The 11,994-nt window shown below is 40.6% G+C and overlaps 1 non-coding gene across 1 annotated transcript; it reads right to left on the minus strand.

Moving 5' to 3' along the window:
• Nucleotides 1–831: 831 nt before the first annotated feature.
• On the minus strand, nt 832–939 carry LOC148581461 (small nucleolar RNA R71). Its single transcript, XR_015896254.1, has one exon. It is a non-coding gene; the product is annotated as a small nucleolar RNA R71 (small nucleolar RNA).
• Between the last annotated feature and the right edge of the window lie 11,055 nt (nt 940–11,994).

Raw genomic sequence — 11,994 nt, forward strand, 5'->3', positions numbered from 1 at the left:
TCAATCAATCTTATCTTTTTGTTTCAATCATATCTTTCTCAATTTTAATCATATCTTTTTCAAAAACAAATTTCAAATCTCTTTTAATCAATCATATCTTTTTGTTTCAATCATATCTTTTTCAAAACTGCCCAACTAACTCTCTACATTTAATTTTCGAAAATCCCTTCCCTCTTTTTTAAAATTTTATTTTGATTAACTAATTGTTTTAATTTTAATTTAATTTAATTTCAATTTTAATTTTTGAATTTTAAATTTAAATTTAAAATATTTTTATTTTATTTTGTTAAATTTTCGAATTCTTCTCTCATCTCTAATCTCCTTCTATTTATTTATTCATCCATTAACACTTCTATCCTCACCCCTGTGTTTGGATTCTCATCTTTTCCTTCTTCTATTCTTACTTTCTTCTACTCACATAAAGGAATCTCTATATTGTGACATAGAGGATTCCATATTTTCTTTTCTGCTTTCTTCTTCTTTTTCATATGAGCAGAAACAAGGATAAGAACATTCTTGTTGAAGCTGATCCTGAACCTGAAAGGACTTTGAAAGGAAGCTAAGGGAAGCTAAAGCACAACTCTCTGGAGAAAATCTGACAAAAATTTTCGAAAAAGAAGAAGATATGGCCGAAAATAATAACAATGCAAGGAGGATGCTTGGTGACTTCACTGCACCTAATTCCAATTTACATGGAAGAAGCATCTCAATCCCTGCCATTGAGATAGAGCTAGAGTATGGTTGGACTCTCAACCTAAAGATTGCCTGAACTCTTGGGATAAGCTGGTCACGGCTTTCTTAGCCAAGCTCTTTCCTCCTCAAAAGCTTAGTAAGCTTAGAGTGGATATTCAAACCTTCAGACAGAAAGAAGGTGAATCCCTCTATGAAGTTTGGGAGAGATATAAGCAACTGACCAAAAAGTGTCCTTCTGACATGCTTTCAGAATGGATCATTCTGGATATATTCTATGATGGTCTATCTGAACTATCAAAGATGTCATTGGACCATTCTGCAGATGGATCCATTCACCTAAAGAAAATACCTGCAGAAGCTCAAGAACTCATTGACATGGTTGCTAATAACCAGTTCATGTACACTTTTGAGAGGAATCATGTAAATAATGGGACGCCTCAGAAAAAATGAGTTCTTGAAATTGATACTCTGAATGCCATATTGGCTCAGAATAAAATATTGACTCAGCAAGTTAATATGATTTCTCAGAGTCTGAATGGAATGCAAGATGCATCCAACAGTACTCAAGAGGCATCTTCTGAAGAAGAAGCTTATGATCCTGAGAATCCTGCAATAGCAGAGGTGAATTATATGGGTGAACCCTATGGAAACACCTATAATCCCTCATGGAGAAATCACCCAAATCTCTCATGGAAGGATCAACAAAAGCCTCAACAAGGCTTTAATAATGGTGGAAGAAACAGGTTTAATAATAGCAAGCCTTTTCCATCATCCACTCAGCAAAAGACAGAGAGTTCTGAGCAGACCCCATCTAGCTTGGCAAACATAGTCTTTGATCTATCTAAGGCCATTCTAAGTTTCATGAATGAAACAAGGTCCTCCATTAGAAATTTGGAAGCACAAGTGGGCCAGCTGAGTAAAAGAATCACTGAAATCCCTCCTAGTACTCTCCCAAGCAATACAGAAGAAAATCCAAAAGGAGAGTGCAAGGCCATTGAATTGATCATCATGGCCGAACCTACAAGGGAGGGAGAGGACGTGAATTCCAGTGAGGAAGACCTCCTGGGACGTCCAGAGATCAATAAGGAGTTTTTCTCTGAGGAGCCAAAGGACTCTGAGGCTCATCTGGAGACCATAGAGATTCTATTAAACCTACTTATGCCATTCATGAGCTCTGATGAATATTCTTCTTCTGAAGAGAATGAAGATGTTACTGAAGAGCAAGTTGCCAAGTACCTTGGTGCAATCATGAAGCTGAATGCCAAATTATTCGATAATGAGACTTGGGAAGATGAACCTCCCTTGCTCACCAATGAACTGAGTGATCTGGATCAACTGAGATTGCCTCAGAAAAAACAGGATCCTGGAAAGTTCTTAATACCTTGTACCATAGGCACCATGACCTTTGAGAAGGCTCTATGTGACCTTGGGTCAGGGATAAACCTCATGCCCCTCTCTGTAATGGAGAAACTGGGAATCTTTGAGGTGCAAGCTGTCAGAATCTCATTAGAGATGGCAGACAACTCAAGAAAGCAGGCTTATGGACAAGTAGAGGACGTGCTAGTAAAGGTTGAAAGCCTTTACATCCCTGCTGATTTCATAATCCTAGACACTGGGAAGGATGAGGATGAATCCATCATTCTTGGAAGACCCTTCCTAGCCACAGCAAGAGCTGTGATTGATGTGGACAGAGGAGAGTTGGTCCTTCAACTGAATGAGGACTACCTTGTGTTTAAAACTCAAGGATCTCCTTCTGTAACCATGGAGAGGAAGCATGAAAAGCTTCTCTCACTGCAGAGTCAACCAAAGCCCCCACAGTCAAACTCTAAGTTTGGTGTTGGGAGGCCACAACCAAACTCTAAGTTTGGTGTTGAACCCCCACAACCAAACTCTAAGTTTGGTGTTGGGAGGTCCCAACCTTGCTCTGATTATCTGTGAGGCTCCATGAGAGCTCACTGTCAAGCTATTGACATTAAAGAAGCGCTTGTTGGGAGGTAACCCAATGTTATTTAATCATTTTTATTTTATTTTCTCTTTGTTATTTCATGTTTTATTAGGTTGATGATCTTGTGGAGTCACAAAAACTACTGAAAAATTGAAAACAGAATGAAAAATAGCATTGAAAATAGCACACCCTGGAGGAAGGGCTTACTGGCGTTTAAACGCCAGTAAGGAGCATCTGGCTGGCGTTTAAACGCTAGTAACGCCAAAACAGAGCATGAAACTGGCATTAAATGCCAGAAACAAGCAGCAGCCTGGTGTTTAAATGCCAGGATTGCACCCAAAGGAAAGCTGGCGTTAAACGCCAGAAACAAGCATCAGACTGACGTTTAACGCCAGAAACATGCACCATACTGGCGTTCAACGCCAGAAATATGCTATAGACTGGCGTTGAACGCCCAAAACAAGCAAGGAACTGGCGTTTAACGCCAGAAACATGCTGCAGTCTAGCGTTAAATGCCAAGATTGCATATATAGGGCGTTTTACATGTCTAAAAGGTGTAGAGATGAGAAATTCTCAAACACCTCAGGATCTGTGGACCCCACAGGATTCTCTCAAGATCTGTGGACCCCACAGGATCCCCACCTACTTCTTCTCTTCTCTTCACACCTTTTCATAACTCTCTTCCCCAAATACCCCTCACCAATCAACTCAATCACTCTTTCCCATCACCTCTTCACCAATCACATCCATCCTCTCTTCCCCAAAAACCCCACCTACCTTTAAATTCAAAATAATTTCCCTCCCAATCTCAACCCTAAATGGCCAAACCCTAAACCCCTCCCCACTCCTATATAAAACCCTCATTCCCTCTTCATTTTCACACAACAAAACCCTCTCTTTTTCCCCTTGGCCAAAACCATCTCTCTCTCCCCCTTCTCCATTTTTCTTCTTTTTCTACTTCCTTCTTTCTTCTTTTGCTCGGGGACAAGCAACCATTTTAAGTTTGGTGTGGTAAAAGCATAGCTTTTTGTTTTTCCATAACCATTCATGGCACCTAAGGCCAGAGAAACCTCTAGAAAGAGGAAAGAGAAGGCAATTGCTTCCACCTCTGAGTCATGAGAGATGGAGAGATTCATCTCTAAGGTCCATCAAGACCACTTCTATGAAGTTGTGGCCAAGAAGAAAGTGATCCCTGAGGTTCCTTTCAAACTCAAAAAGAATGAGTATCCGGAGATCCGACTTGAGATTCAAAGAAGAGGTTGGGAAGTTCTCACCAACCCCATTCAACAAGTCGGGATCCTAATGGTTCAAGAGTTCTATGCAAACGCATGGATCACAAGGAACCATGATCAAAGTGTGAACCCAAATCCAAAGCATTGGCTTACTATGGTTCGGGGAAAATACTTAGATTTCAGTCCGGAAAATATAAGGCTGGCATTCAACTTGCCAATGATGAAAGAAAACGCACGCCCCTACACAAGAAGGGTTAACTTTGATCAAAGGTTGGACCAAGTCCTCATAAACATATGTGAGGAAGGAGCTCAATGGAAAATTGACTCAAGAGGCAAGCCGGTTCAACTATGAAGGCATGACCTCAAACCAGTGGCTAGGGGATGGCTAGAGTTCATTCAACACTCAATCATTACTACTAGTAACCGGTCTGAAGTTACTATAGACCGGGCCATCATGATCCATAGTATCATGATTGGAGAGGAGGTAGAAGTTCATGAGATTATACCTCAAGAACTTTACAAGGTAGCTGACAAGTCCTCCACTTGGGCAAGGATAGCCTTTCCTCACCTCATATGCCACCTCTGCAATTCAGCTGGAATTGACATAGAGGGAGATATCCTCATTGAAGAGGATAAGCCCATCACTAGGAAAAGGATAGAGCAAACAAGAGATCATGGACCTCAACATGAGCATGAGGAAATTCCTCACCATGAAATTCCTGAGATGCCTCAGGGGATGCACTTTCTTCCACAGAATTATTGAGAACAAATCAACACTTCTCTAGGAGAATTAAGTTCCAATATGGGACAACTAAGGGTGGAGCACCATGAGTACTCCATCATCCTTCATGAAATTAGAGAAGATCAAAGAGCTATGAGGGAGGAGCAAGAAAGACAAGGAAGAGACATAGAGGAGCTCAAGAGCACCATTGGTTCTTCAAGAAGAGGAAGACGCCACCCTTACTAAGGTGGACTCATTCCTTAATCTCCTTGTTTATTTATTTTCCTGTTTTTCGATTTTTGAGCTTTATGTTTTATTTATGTTTGTGTCTTTACTATATGATCACTAGTGTCTAAGTGTCTATGCCTTAAAGTTATGAATATGAATCCATCACCTCTCTTAAATGAAAATTGTTTTAATTACAAAAGAACAAGAAATACATGGCTTCGAATTCATCCTTGAAACTAGTTTAATTATTTTGATGTGGTGACAATACTTTTTGTTTTCTGAATGAATGCTTGAACAGTGCATATGTCTTTTGAAGTTGATGTTTAATGAATGTTAAATACGTTGGCTCTTGAAGAATAAGGAAAAAGGAGAAATGTTATTTGATAATCTAAAAAATCATAAAAATGATTCTCGAAGCAAGAAAAAGCAGTGAATACAGAAAGCTTGCGGAAAAAAATAGCGAAAAAAAAGGGTAAAGAAAAAGAAAAAGCAAGCAGAAAAAGCCAAAAGCTCTTTAAACCAAAAGGCAAGAGCAAAAAGCCAATAGCCCTTAAAACCAAAAGGCAAGGGTAAATAAAAAGGATCCAAGGCTTTGAGCATCAGTGGATAGGAGGGCCTAAAGGAATAAAATCCTGGCTTAAGCGGCTAAACCAAGCTGTCCCTAGCCATGTGCTTGTGGCGTGAAGGTGTCAAGTGAAAACTTGAGATTGAGCGGTTAAAGTCAAGGTCCAAAGCAAAAACAGAGTGTGCTTAAGAACCCTGGACACCTCTAATTGGGGACTTTAGCAAAGCTGAGTCACAATCTGAAAAGGTTCACCCAGTTATGTGTCTGTGGCATTTATGTATCCGGTGGTAATACTGGAAAACAAAGTGCTTAGGGCCACGGCCAAGACTCATAAAGTAGCTGTGTTCAAGAATCAACATACTGAACTAGGAGAATCAATAACACTATCTGAACTCTGAGTTCCTATAGATGCCAATCATTCTGAACCTCAATGGATAAAGTGAGATGCCAAAACTATTCAAGAGGCAAAAAGCTACAAGTCCCGCTCATCTGATTGGAGCTAAGTTTCATTGATATTTTGGAATTTATAGTATATTCTCTTCTTTTTATCCTATTTGATTTTCAGTTGCTTGGGGACAAGCAACAATTTAAGTTTGGTGTTATGATGAGCGGATAATTTATACGCTTTTTGGCATTGTTTTTACATAGTTTTCAGTATGATTGAGTTAGTTTTTAGTATATTTTTATTAGTTTTTAATTAAAATTCATATTTTTGGACTTTACTATGAGTTTGTGTGTTTTTCTGTGATTTCAGGTAATTTCTAGCTGAAATTGAGGGACTTGAGAAAAATCTTATTCAAGCTGAAAAAGGACTGCTGATTTTGTTGGATTCTGACCTCTCTGCACTCGGAATGGATTTTTTGGAGCTACAGAACTCCAAATGGCACGCTCTAAATTGCGTTGGAAGGTAGACATCTAGGGCTTTCCAGCAATATATAATAGTCCATACTTTGAAAAAGGATAGACGACGTAAACTGGCGTTCAACGCCAGTTCCATGCTGCATTCTGGAGTCAAACACCAGAAACAGGTTGCAAAGTGGAGTTCAACACCAGAAACAGGCTACAAACTGGCGTTCAACTCCAAGAGAAGCCTCTACACGTGTAAAGCTCAATGCTCAGCCCAAGCACACACCAAGTGGGCCCCAGAAGTGGATTTCTGCATCATTTACTCAATTCTGCAAACCCTAGTAACTAGTTTAGTATAAATAGGACTTTTTACTATTATGTTTATATCTTTGGATTATCCTTGGATCATCTTTGATCAGTTTTATACTATCTTAGACTTTTGTGAGGGCTGGCCATTCGGCCATGCCTGAACATTTATCACTTGTGTATTTTCAACGGTAGAGTTTCTACACACCATAGATTAAGGTGTGGAGCTCTGCTGTTCCTCAAAGATTAATGCAAAGTACTACTATTTTTCTATTCAATTCAACTTATTCCACTTCTAAGATATTCATTCGCACTTCAATATGATGGATGTGATGATCGTGACAGTCATCATCATTCTCAACTTATGAATGCGTGCCTGACAACCACTTCCGTTCTACCTTAGATTGAATGGATATCTCTTGGATATCTAATACAGGGGACCAAGTCCGAGTTATTAGTGTCTTCGTGGTATAAGTTAGAACCCATGGACGGCCATTCTTGAGAATCCAGAAAGTCTAAACCTTGTCTGTGGTATTTCGAGTAGGATTCAGGGATTGAATGACTGTGACGAGCTTCAAACTCGCGAGTGCTGGGCGTAGTGACAGACGCAAAAGGATCAATGGATCCTATTCCAGTATGATCGAGAACCGACAGATGATTAGCCATGCAGTGACAGCGCATTGGACCATTTTTAATGAGAGGACAGGTGGCCATTGACAACGGTGATGCCTAACATACAGCTTGCCATGGAAAGGAGTAGGAAGGATTGGATGAAGACAGCAGGAAAGCAGAGGTTCAGAGGGACAAAAGCATCTCTATACGCTTATCTGAAATTCTCACTAATGAATTACATAAGTACCACTATCCTATTTTATATTTTATTTATCTTTTACTTATCAATTTATAAAATCAGTTGAATCCGCCTGACTGAGATTTACAAGGTGACCATAGCTTGCTTCAAGCCGACAATCTCCGTGGGATCGACCCTTACTCACGTAAGGCTTATTACTTGGACGACCCAGTGCACTTGCTTGTTAGTTGTACGAAGTTGTGAAACAGAATTAAGAACATGAACATGCATATTGAGTTTTTAGCGCCATTACAAAGGAAGGAACGATCACGATTTCACACACCACCTGGCTTTAGAAAATTCAGAAAGCAAGCAAGAATATAGGATAGGGATGCAATGTATTCGGCTTACCGTATTAATGAGGATAAAGCAAATGTCAACAAGAATGCTAATGTATGTGCAGTTATATAGGCATTGGCAACACTCAATTAAGATCCGATGAAACAAAATAGTATCGAACAGGAATGGAACAGCAGTGAATAGCAACATCAACAATATAGCAATTTCAGAATTGCGAAACAGATAAAGCAAGCAGCAAGAACGGCACAATTATCAGACCTAAATCCACTAACCACATCCTAGCTACCTAACCACCTAAAATCCACTACGAACATGCATATCTAACTATCCTAATTTGAACAGAATTGAAAAATATGCAAACTAACAAACTGGAACGGGAAAGAAATCAGAGTGCAATGGAACCTGGTGTGCGCAGTGAAAGAAATTGAACGTAGAGAGAGGGTGGTGGTGTGGTGGCGCTGGTGGGTGGCACGGCGGTGCTGCAGCGGCACAAGGGGGTGCGGCCGGTTCTGGTGGTGGTGCGGTGGTGGCGGACCTTTCGGTGGGTGACGGGGCAGGGTTGAGAAAAGGAAGAGAAGGGAGAGAAGAAAAGGAGGGAGGGGGTGATGGTGGCGGTGCAGCGAGGGGTTGTCGACGGTGGTGGTGCGGCGGGCTGGGCGGCGGTGGCAGTGCGAGGTTGGAGGGAGAAGAGAGGGATGGAGGTGGAACGTTTGGGTAGGAGGGGGAAAAAGGTGACCCTGGGGTTAGGGTTTCCGCGTTGGGGGGGTAAGTGATTTCAAATCCACGCGGACGCATCGGTCACGCGAGAGCGTGGATGGGGCAGAAGTGCAATGACGCGAAAGCATCTGATGCGAACGCGTGAATGAGGGATAATGAAAAATACCCATACGCGTCGACTAGAATTGTGCTAAACGCACAAATCCAGCGTCGTTTTGGCGCAACTCTCTGTTTCAATTGAGGGGGCAAAAATTTTCACGCGATGCGTAAGCATCGCCACACCCACGCGTGGTGTATGTAAGTGAAAATGACGCGTACGCATCGTTGACGCATACGCGTGGCCCAAATTATGCCTAACACATACCAGCTGTACGATTCCAGCTCAACTTTCTGGGCGTTGGATGGCGACGTCGATTTGAAATCGATGCCCACGCGTGGCCCATGCGCACGCGTGGTATGTTTTTTTTAATAGAAAACGCAGAATGCAAAATGCATATACTGATGTGGATGTGATGAATGATGCCATGGAAAATAAAATAAAATAAAACTAAAAACAAACAAAACAAAATAAAATTAAAATTGAAAAGGAACGATCATACCATGGTGGATTGTCTCGCACCTAGCACTTTTAGTTAAAGTCCTTAAGTTGGACATTTGTTGAACTCCTTGTTATGGTGGCTTATGCTTGAACTCATCCAGAAATCTCCACCAACGTTTGCAATTCCAATAACCTCCGGGGTCCCAAACTACGCACGTAAAGCCTTCGAGCAAGTTAAAGCAGGTTTTCAGGCTCCAGGGGTGTTGATTATCAGAATGAATCCCAGGATCCCAAACCTTGCTTTTGTACCCGTCTTTGTCTTGATCTACATCTTTCCAGCAGGGCGGTACACAAACTGAATTTCCATTGAGATACCCAAACATCTTCCGAAACCCTTTAACTCCAGCTCTATACCAATCCTTGCACTTCCAATTGGAGCATGGAACCGTATTTAATCGTGGATACCAACTTCTATTACTAACCATCTCTCTCTTACTCTTAAAGTCGCAAAGAGCTCTAAGCTGGCCATCTGTTTCAAGCAAGCCATATTCAAGTGGGAAAGTAAAGATAAAGGCTAAGGATTTTACCCACTTGAAGTTTGTATTAGGTGGTAATGGCCGTGGGAGAGGTGTTTCCAGTGGTTCTTCAAGCTCCACTTCCTTGTGCTCCTCTGTGAATTCTTCCATTTCCTGACAAACCTCTTCAACTGCAACTACGTCTTGATCAAAGTCTTCAATTTATTCCTCATCACTCAAGTCATAAGTTGGAGGTTGAGAAAAATCTACCTCCACATCATCCTCATATTCACTTGGGGAAGATTCTTCTAGCTCAAAGAGTTCAATTGTGACTGCAAGGTCATCATTAGGAGAGCTTGGTTCGTGATCATCATTACCAAGGAAACTTGCTTCTTGATCTGTTCCGTCCATTTCTTCATAAGGTACATACTTTGGGGGTTGTGCACTATCCTCCTTAGCATCAGTTGCAAATTTCTTGGCAGAATTCTCTACAATTCTTGATTCCCATGGAGGTTCAGCATCTCCTAAGTCTTCAACCAATTCTTCTTCTTTGATAATTCCAGCTTCCTCCACTTGTTCCAGTACAAAGTCATGCTCCTTACTGTCCACCGGAGCTTCTAGTGTCTCATTCGTACTAGGGGCTAATCGATTTATCGCTTGCTCCAATTGATGAAGGGTTGCATGAAATTAGTTCACTGTGTCCTTGAGACGATCCTGTGATTCTTGGTTCGATGGACATGGATATGGTGCATATGAAAGTGGGGTTCTTGGAAGTAATTGGATTGGAATTGGGGCGGGTACGGGTTAGGGTCATATGAAGGTGAACAGTTGTGGTTGGCTTGTGAGTATGGTGGTTCAAAGCTATGTTGAGGAGGTGGTTTATAGGCATATAATGGGGCTTGTTGGTAACCACAAGGGGGTCCACCATATCTATCATTTTGGTACGCACCTCGGAATGACTCTTGACCATAGTAATTTGGTGGAGGTGGTTTGTCACGAAGGGGTCCACCATAACTATTGTCTGGGTATGCATCGTGGAATGGTCGTTGTCCATGGTACTTTGGAAAGTGTTGTTGCCGAAAGGGTTGATCAGATCCTCGTGGCTCCTTCCATCTTTGATTGGTTTGACCTTGATGCATGTTCCTGTTATAGCTTCCATTTCTTACAACAACATTGGAACCAAACTTAAAGCCAGAGGGGTGAGAATTCATAGTAGCTAATAAAACTTAAAAACAAATAAACAAGCAAAAAACAAATATTTACAATAACCAATAATAAGGCACACAATTGCAATTCCCTGGCAACGTCGTCATTTTTGACGATCAGATTTCTGCTCGTAAGGAATTTTATGAAAATAATCGCGTTGTAAGTATAGTTTCTAAACCAACAGAGAATCCTTTCGTATAAAAGTTTGGTTGTCACAAGTAACAAAACCTAATAAAATTTATAACCGAAGTATTTAAACCTAGGGTCGTCTCTCAAGGAATTGCAGGGAAGTATGATTTATTATTGGTTATGGAAAAAGGTATATTTTTGGGTTTTTGAAATAAGGAGCAAGGAAATAAATTAGCATGAAAGTAAATTAATAACTAGAGAAAACTCTTGACAAGGTATGAGAACCGGAAATCCCATCCTAGTTATCCTTATCAGGTGTGATAAGAATTGTTTATTGCTCCCACTTAGTTAACCCTTACTAAATAAAGGAAAGTCAAGTGGACTAATCAACTTGATTCCTCAAGTCCTAGTTAACTCCTATGGAAAGACTAGCTTTAGAGGGATCCAAGTCAATAAGCAAATTCTAATTTTCAATCAACAGCTGAGTTTGACAACTCAAGTGTCACCAATTACTCAACCAAAGCCAAAAGGAGAAAAATCCAAATTATTTATATCATAAATAGAAGGAAACAATCATAAATCTGAAATACCTCAATTTATATTAAATAGAAAATCAAATTAAACATAAGAATCCATAAACCAAATTGGCAACATCAAGTAATCAACAAAACTAATAGAATAAATAAAAATAGAGGAAAACATAAATTAAAGGAACATTGAACCTAGAATGAAGAAATAACCATAAACTAAGGAAAATCCTAATTCTAAAACCTAAGAGAGAGAAGAGAGCCTCTCTCTCTAGAGAACTACATCTAAAACCTAAAAATTCTCTCTATTGAATGAATGATTGATGGATTATTTGATTCCCTCATTCTCCAGCCTCTATTTTGTGTTTCAGGGCTTGGATTTGGGCCGAAAAAGGGTCTAGAAATCGCTGGGGGTGAATTCTGCAACTTTCTGCACGTGGCGTCCGTCACGCGTGTGCGTGGGTCACGCGTGCGCGTCATTTGGAGATTTTCCTTGTCACGCGTACGCGTCAGTCACGCGTGCGCATCGCTGCCATTTTCTTCAAAACTCCATTTTGTGCATTCCTTCCATTTTTGCATGTTTCCTCTCTGTCCTCTAAGCCATTCCTACCCTGTAAAGCCTGAAAATACTTAACACAAAGATCACGGCATTGAATGGTAATAAAGGATAATTAAA

The sequence above is a fragment of the Arachis ipaensis genome, chromosome B10 (assembly GCF_059453495.1).
Source record: "Arachis ipaensis isolate K30076 ecotype BB chromosome B10, ASM5945349v1, whole genome shotgun sequence".
NCBI lineage: Eukaryota > Viridiplantae > Streptophyta > Magnoliopsida > Fabales > Fabaceae > Arachis > Arachis ipaensis.